Consider the following 8922-nt stretch of genomic DNA (forward strand, 5'->3'; position numbering starts at 1 on the left):
GGCTATATTCCTTGCCTGGAGACTGGAGGGAGGGGCTATATCTTCAGGAGAAAATGACTGCCCAGGTTCTGGGCTCAGCCATGACTCAGCACTCAACTTGCTGCCACCTCTCCTGGACCCCAGCCTCTCCCCAGATTCCACTCGTCCGCACCTTCTCCTGCACCTCAGTAAAGGTGAGTGTCTGTATCCGAAATGTCCTATGAACAGAGTTCAGTGAAAAAAAAAAATCGCCGGCCACAGAAACAGGAAGAACTGAGTCTCTGTGAGATCCTCTCTTACTGGCACTGTGTGGTCTGGTCAGCCCTTCAAGGCTTCCCCCTCTTGGCTCAGTCTTCAGTAATTATGGAACCCAGATCTCAAATACCCTGGCACCAGAAGTCCTTTCCCCAGTCAGAGGCTTGCCCGTCCCAAGGACATGGCTGAGTGCAGTGCGGTTTCCCTATGACTTTGTGGGCTCAGAGATCTGGCAAACTTTCCTGCCCAGATCCCTGGTTTTTACCTTTCCAGGGGAACTCTGCCCTTCCTGGATGCAAACTGTCTCACCAGCTGAGTCTCCTTTGCCAATTCAGGGTGGATGTTGTTCATTTCAGCTGCTCATTCTATTTGCTCTGGGACAAACCTTGGGACACGTCCATCTATTCCCCCACCATCTTGTCTCTCTGATATGACATTCTGATTCTTTACAAATGTTGTAATAGCCCTGACTAGTGTTTCTCAGTGGTTACAAAACATCGGCCTGAGCACTGAAGGGTCGTGAGTTCAATTCCCAGTCCAGGTCACATACTTAGGTTACAGGCTCAATTCTCAGTCCCTGTTAGTTGGTTCATGTATGAAAGGTAACTAATTGATGTATCTCTCTTACATAGATGTTTCTCTTTCTCCCTTCCTCCCTTCCACTCTCTCCACAAATCAATGGAAAAAAATATCCTTGGATGAGAATCACAAAGAATGAAAACAAAAATTGTGATAAAATAGGTAAATCAAAGACAGGCTCCATGCACTCAAAGACACTATTTATTTCATTAAAGTCAGGCAGGATGATCTGTTGCGAGGTAAGTGGTCAGCCCTAAGCACGAATCTGTACACATTTCCACAGTTAACTGCAAGTGATGGCCTGGCTGAAACTTGCGACTCAGGGGATTCCATGGCTGAGCTTCACAGAGTGTCTGGAACAGCCACCACCCATGTGCAGAGGGCAGAATGTTAGCACCAGACAGTTTTTATCTGCAACTTGAGGCCCAGTGTGCAAATTCATGTACTATTGAGGTCCCTCAGCCTGGCCTGCAAGATTGGGCTGAAACTGGCTCTTCGACATCCTCCAAGGGGTTTTGGATTTCAAGAGGGTGCAGGCCAGGCCCAGAGACCCCACTGGGGCCAGGGAGGGATGTGGGAAGTTGGCCATAAGGGGAGAGACCATGGGAGGGCTCCAGGGTGTGTCTGGCCCATCTCGCTCAGTCCCGATTGGCTGGACCCCAGCAGCAAGCTAACCTACTGGTGGAGTGTCTGCACCCCTGTAGTCAGTGCATATCATACCAAGCAGTTGAGAGGCCTTAGCATAACACTAGCATATTACGCTTTGATTGGTTGAATGGTTGACCTTACGACTGGGCACTCAGCACATTAGGCTAGCCTATATAATAAAAGCCTAGGTGGTGTTATGCCCTTGTACAATGTCACACAAGATGGCTGCACACACAGCAGAGGCAGGCCCCAGTGGCTGCATCACATGGTGAGGCCTGGGGGTCCCATGGCTCTGTGAGGAGCAGAGGAGGCTGGTCCAGGCATCTCTGCCAGCTCACACGGAAGAGGCGGGGTATGACAGGGAGGAGAGCAGTTGAGGGCAATAAGGCTGGCAGGGGATGGCAGTTGTGGGTGATTAAGCTGACAGGGGATGGCAATTGGGGACCATCAGGTTGGCTGGGGAGGGCAGTTGTGGGAGATCTGGCTGGCAGGGGAGGGTAATTGTAGGTGATCAGGCCAGCAGGGGAGGGCAGTTGTGAGAGATCAGGCCAGCAGGGGAGGGCATTGGGAGAGATCAGGACAGACAGGAAGCAGTTAGGCATCAATCAGGCCATCAGGGGATGGGGTTAGGGGCAATCAGGCAGGCGGTTAGGAGCCAGTGGTCCTGGACAGTGAGAGGGATGCCAGTTTATACAGGGATTGTGTCTAAACCAGAAGTCAGACATCCCCCAAGGGGTCCCAGATTGGAGAGGGTGCAGGATGGTTGAGGGTTACCCCCCATGCATGAATTTTGTGCATTGGCCTCTAGTTTTATTATATAGGACTAGAGGCCCTATGCATGAAATTTGTGCAAGGGGCTTGGCCCTCACAACCAGAGAAGCTTGCCTCGGCTCTCTTAGATTCAGCTTTGTCTAGAACAGTGGTTCTCAACTTTCCTAATGCCGTGACTCTTTAATACAGTTCCTCATGTTGTGGTGACCCCCAACGATAAAATTATTTCTGTTGCTACTTCATAACTGTAATTTTGCTACTGTTATGAATCATAATGTAAATATCTGATATGCAGGCTGTATTTTCATTGTTACAAATTGAACATAATTAAAGCATAGTGATTGATCACAAAAACAATATCTAATCTAATAAGAGAAACATGCAAATTGACTGCACCTCCACTACACCCAAGCCATGCCAATCAAAGCAACTATATGCAAATTAACCCAAACAAGATGGCTGCTGGCAGCCACTGAGCTGCAGCAAGCAGGAGGATTGGTTGCCCTGACAATGGAGGAAGCCAAGCTTCCCGCCTGCCCTGGCCAGCTATGGTCTCCTCAAAACAACATATTTTCAATTATAGAAGATAAATAAATCCCAGATACCTGTTTCCAGCCAGCCTCCACTGGGAGCGGGGGTGGCTGGGGGCTGTGGCCAGCCTGCAGCCATCAGCCCCTCACCCAGGCTGGCCAGGAACCCCAGCGGAGACCCCCACCCTGAAGGGGCTATGGCCAGCCTGCAAACAGCCATAAGCCCCTCAAACAGGCAGGCCAGACACCCCTGAGGGGACCCCCACCCTGAAGGGGTTGTGGCCAACCTGCAAACAGCCATTAGCCACTCATGTAGGCTGGCCAGGCACCCCAGCAGGACCCTCCACTCTGAAGGGACAGTCTGAAAATGGCTTTCAGCCCCTAACCCAGGCTGGATAGGCACCTCAACAGAACCCCTACCCTTATCCAGAACACCCTTCAAGGCAAACCAGCTTGCCCCCACCCATGCACTAGGCCTCTATCCTATATAATAAAAAGGTAATATGCAAATTGACCCTAACAGCAGAACCACTGGGAATGACTGGCCACTATAACACACACTAACCACCCGGGGGTAGATGCTCAATGCAGGAGCTGATCCTGGTGGTCAGTGTGATCCCACAGGGGTAGCTCTGCTCAGCCACTAACCAGGCTGACAGCTGCCTGTACAGTGGTGGTGGTGGGAGCCTCTCCTGCCCCCTCAGCAGCACTAAGGATATCTGACTGCAGCTTAGGCCTGGTCCCTGCTGGCAAGTAGACATCCCCCAAGGACTCCCAGGCTGCCAGAGGTATGTCTGACTGCCAGCTTAAGCCCAATACCCCGGGGAGCAGGCCGAAGTCAGCAGGTGGTCATCCCCCGAGGGGTCCCAGACTGTGAGAGGACACAGGCCGGGCTGAGGAATTCCCCCCGAGTGCACAAATTTTTGTGCACCAGGGGTCTAGTGTAATTATATATTGTGGAATGTTTATTTGTAATTAGAAATAAATGAAATTTTGTCTTGAAGCATGTTGTATCATGGGTAACAGTCTTAATATAACAACAGTAAACTCCATTGCTACATTTTGTGACAGTATGTGTAAAAAGTCAATATCAGTGAGAAGGTTGAGATTGCTTCTTTCTCACCAGATCAGATATTCTCAGGGAAGTCTTTGCAAGAGCACAATGAAGATCATCTTCCACAACAAGTCTACTTCTGTATTTAGATTTGATAACCAACATGCTGGAAAACCCTGTTTCACAAAGATATGTTGTTGGAAATGGAAGAAAAATGCACAACACAGTCTCAGACAGAACAAGATATGACTGCAAACACTTGATCCAGAATGTTGTAACTGGCATTGTAGAGAAATCAGTTCTTGCTTCATTGTTGCTAATAAGTTCAATGAACTTCTCTTGTGCTGTAGCAGGAACATCTTCAACTTTGACTGTGAATGGGCTTCTGGCAAGTGCAAAAGGGGTGTCAGGTAGGTTTGTAAAGTACGATGAAATTTCGACTGCAAGCATGTGCAGGTGTTCTTTCACAGAAATTATCATCATAATCCTTTTCTCTGGTTCAATGTCATGTTCCTGAAAGAAAGCAGATAAGGTAGGCAACATGTAAATTTTATTTTCATCTAATATTTTTTGCCAAAGCTAAAGTTTCATTTGGAATGATCAGATCTTTTCAAACAAATCGAAGCATGTTGCATTTGGTCCTTGCAGTGATAAATTTAACTCATTCAAGATGGCAAACATGTCAACCAAGTAAGCTAATTTCTGCAGTTCACTTTTATTGCTGAAAAGTGCTTTGAACTGCGGTCTTTCTTTCTGATTAAAAAACGTTTTGAGTTCATCATGAAGCTCAAAAACACATTTTAAAATTATTCCTCTCAACAACCATCTCTCTTCAGTGTGAAATAGCAGAGCATTGTTTGGCACATCCAACTCATTGCACAGTTGCAAAAACAGTCAACTGTTTAAGGTGCTTGTCTTTACAAAATTGACACAACTTATGACACTTTGCATTACTTCTTGTAACTCTTGTGGCAGCGTCTTCTTTGCTAATATTTGCCAATGAATCGTACAGTGAGTTCTGATGACTTTTGGTGACTTATTCAGTACCAAACATTGAAATTCAGATCGACATCCTAGCATAGCTGGAGCACCATCTGTGCAAACACCACAAACCTTTTCCCAATAGATCTTATGCTCTTTCAGAAATGAACCAACTGTGTCAAATACATCACGTGCAGTAGTTGTTGTTTCAAGAAGTTTGCAAAAAAGAAACTCATCTTTAAAGTCACCATCATTAATATACCTCACGTAAACCAGTAACTGTGAACAGTTTGCAATGTCTGTAGATTGATCAAGCTGGATATTAAATATTGGAAGTGGAGCAGATTTAATTTCCTGGATTACCTGATCAAGAATATCAGCAGACATGTCATCTATTCTTCTGTGGACAGTGTTGTTAGATAAGGAAATTGCACAAAATTTCATAACAAATTCGTCTCTGATCATAACTCAAACAATGTCTTTGGCCGCTGGCAACAGTAAATCCTCAGCAATGGTGTGAGGTTTCATAGCTCTCGCGATTCTGAGAGACACCAAATATGAAGCTTCAATGGCTGCTAAGTTTTGTTTGTGGTACTTGCCACCAGTGTCAAGTCTGGCTTTCTTGAGTCCATCAGCTTTGCTTCTAAAATAGTTGGTATCCTTGCCGGCAAAGCTCAGATGCTTGCTATCAAAATAGCATTTTAGTTTGTTCAGCTCCATCGATTCAGTTATAGAACTTCACAACAAATAACACATTACGGTTTCTCAATTCCTGTTGTAATTATTGAGGTAAAACCATACTGTAAACAATCCTCACTATATTTTCCTTTCTTAAAGTTCTTCTCTACACGATCCATTGTCATGGGATGGTTTGCTAATGAAAATATATAACAATAGCTTTAATAATACAAAAGATGATACTGAAAGGACAGAATGGGACTGATAGCTGTGTCCCTGACCCCTCTTCCAAGAAAAAGCCACAGAATGTATCAGTTACTCAGCCTGCCCTTATCTCAGCCAATGGGAATGCAAGGGAAACAAACCCAAGGCCAAAAGTATGCTGACCACCCCCCTGTCTTTGTGTAACCAGACCCTAGCTCAGCCGTGGGCAAACTACGGCCTGCGGGCCGGATCCGGCCCGTTTGAAATGAATAAAACTAAAAGAAAAAAAAGACTGTACCCTTTTATGTAATGATGTTTACTTTGAATTTATATTAGTTCACACAAACACGCCATCCATGCTTTTGTTCCGGCCCTCCGGTCCAGTTTAAGAACCCATTGTGGCCCTCGAGTCAAAAAGTTTGCCCACCCTGCCCTAGCTGCACCCTGCCCTTGCATCACTAGCCCCCAGACCTCACTCAACCAACCGGAATTGGCCAAATCAGTAGTCTGAGTGGGCCCTCACCCGCCCCCCCCACCCCCCCGAACCCCAATCCCTATAAAGTCTTTGTTCTTTCAAGACTTGGGGCTCTCTCACATCCTGCTGCTGCGCTGGTAATGGAGGCAGAGGGACCGAGCTGAGCTTGAATAAAGGCTCTATGATTTTGCATCGGACTCAGTGCTCCCTGTTGGTTCTTTGGGGATCTTGAAATCTGGGCATGCCAATACATGGCATAGTTCAGTCAATACAGTTCATTAAAGTTTCCTATGATTTACCATTCTTGTTGGGTTTTTTTACATACCTGTTACTATCACAAGGGGGCAGTATTCACATCAACCACAGCTGAATATAAAAAAACCGATCAGCATCCAGATTAAGTTCCCATGGTACAGATATTTTTTTTTTTTTTGCAGTAGTTATTTTTACAGTACATGATTTTACATTTACCTAGTAATTATAATTCATGAAGTGTCGTTTTACCGCCAATACTTCTGCTTTCAACACAGTAGCTGCTTTCAACAGAGTAGCTGCTTTCAACACAGCAGCTACTCTCTACATAGTAGCTGCTCTCTACACATGTGTGACTGGTCCGCATAAGTATCTTATGGTGCCAACCCTCTCCCATACACCTGTATTTGAATGGGGTGTATGTGATGGGGTTGGCGCAATGATGTCATCATGCCAGGTACTCATATGTAGGTGTATATGCATGTGGGCAGACCCACCTGGAGATGGATAGAGGAGCCGTGTCTTGGTTCCTAAGACCATTGAAAATATGTTTTCCGATGGTCTTAGGTGACCCCTGTGAAAGGGTCATTCGACCCCCAAAGGGGTCACGACCCATAGGTTGAGAACCACTGGTGGAAAAGGTCGTTTGGCTATCTGGTCTAATTAGCATATTGCACTTTTATTATTATAGATGATATTACTATATACAAAAGTATGTACACGGACTCCTGGATCTTTGGGTCCTGCCAACCAGACACTGAAAAGGCATATGGGGACTGGACAGGATGGTGTGGGCACAAGGGCTTTGCTAAAAGGGGAAATTGCACTACATATTCCCATGGAGAAGAAAGTCCTCAAAGACATCAAAAGGCTGGCACAGACACACACACACATTTTCTATATTCATATTTACATACATAGCATCAAAACGGCCACAACACTGTATTGGAGGGGAAAGCATCACAGGTAAAAGCTTTGTCCAAATTAAAAATCAAACACACAGAATGGCTGTGGTCCCCCAAGAGAGGACCACAGGGGTCTGCGAGCAGCCAGCTGGACCTTCTCCGACGTGGCCACTTTTCACTGCAAGTGGTAGGATTCCCACATCACAGCTTAACTAACAGCAGTGAACACTCCTGGAAAGGCATTTGTCTTCTTGGCATGGTTCAGTTGCCAAAAAGAGAGGTGACTGTCTATGCTCCTGAAGCTGGCCCATGCAGACCCTTCAACATGGCAAGTCGACATCCAGACTGCATCCTGAGAGCCTGGCTCGCTGCCTGTGGCTCAGGAAGCATGGACCATGGTCCTAAAACACTGGTGTGTGTGTGGTTTGGTTAGGTGGCAGTCACTGCTGACAGAGAGGTCTCCCCACCTGCTGGAAAATTTCTTTTATAGGGAATAAGGGGAAACGGATTCAAATAACCCCTCTATTAAACAAATGTCCACGCTACCCTGACATGAACTCATCCAAGGGGATCTCTCACCATTAACCACACATTGAATCACATGGGCATTTGAGAAGAAATATACTGGCTCCACAGTGATTTAGGTAAAAATAAGTTACCATCCAGCCATTGGCAGTTGACCATCTTTCTCCTATACTTACTTGCCACACATATGTCCTCTTTGGTGAAAAGTTTTGCCTACGTTTCAACTGGACTGTTGGTTTTCTTGCAGTTGAGTTGTATAGAGTTCCTTATATATTCTGGAGATGATTCCTTTGTCACATACTTGATTTACAAATCATTTCTCCCAGCCTGACTTGTCAACTACAAATTGATACCGTGACAGTGTTGTTGTTGTTTTAAGTGAATAGACTCTTCAGAATCTTGCAATGTCAACCAATAAAAAGGGCCTGGAGTCAGTCAACTCTGTGGCAAAGTTCGAGAGAGAGCTCCGGAAGTCAGAGGCAGGCTCTTAGGAAACAAAATGGGCCTTCAGGGCATGCTGACAGATTGAAAGAGGTAAAAAAGAGGAAAGTGGCCAATTACCACTAATGACCATATGCACATGACACAAATGCTCTGGGGAGAAAGGAATTTAAGAACCATCCATTGGTCTCGGGAAACACCTAGCAAGCACAGGACTACCGCACACACCTTTTACCAGGCATTTCACTTTGCAGAAATTCACCTGACCCGCTCCGCTGGGTGAGACAGACTGAAGCTGTCCACTTGGTGTGTGGGTTTGAAGGCATGCACACGACTCCATTGGCACTTTTAGAATGACAACACACAGGCTATGCATTTCACAGTTGGTTTCTAACCACTTGGAAACTACTATGTTAATGAATTGTCACCACCATCATCACCATCACAGGTTTGTGCTGGGTCAGAGAGCACATTATATGAGACAGTGAACACTAACAGCATTGGGTGGACATGGATAAAACATGGCAGGACACTCACCGTGGATCACAAGAGAAGCTGTGAGCCAAGTGCCCCTCCCATGCACCCTGGGAACTCTCTGAGCTCTGCCTGAGTGGCTAGGTCAGCAGCAGGAGATATAGGAAGCCA

Source organism: Myotis nattereri, assembly GCF_964212035.1.
Source record: "Myotis nattereri genome assembly, chromosome: Y".
Lineage (NCBI taxonomy): Eukaryota > Metazoa > Chordata > Mammalia > Chiroptera > Vespertilionidae > Myotis > Myotis nattereri.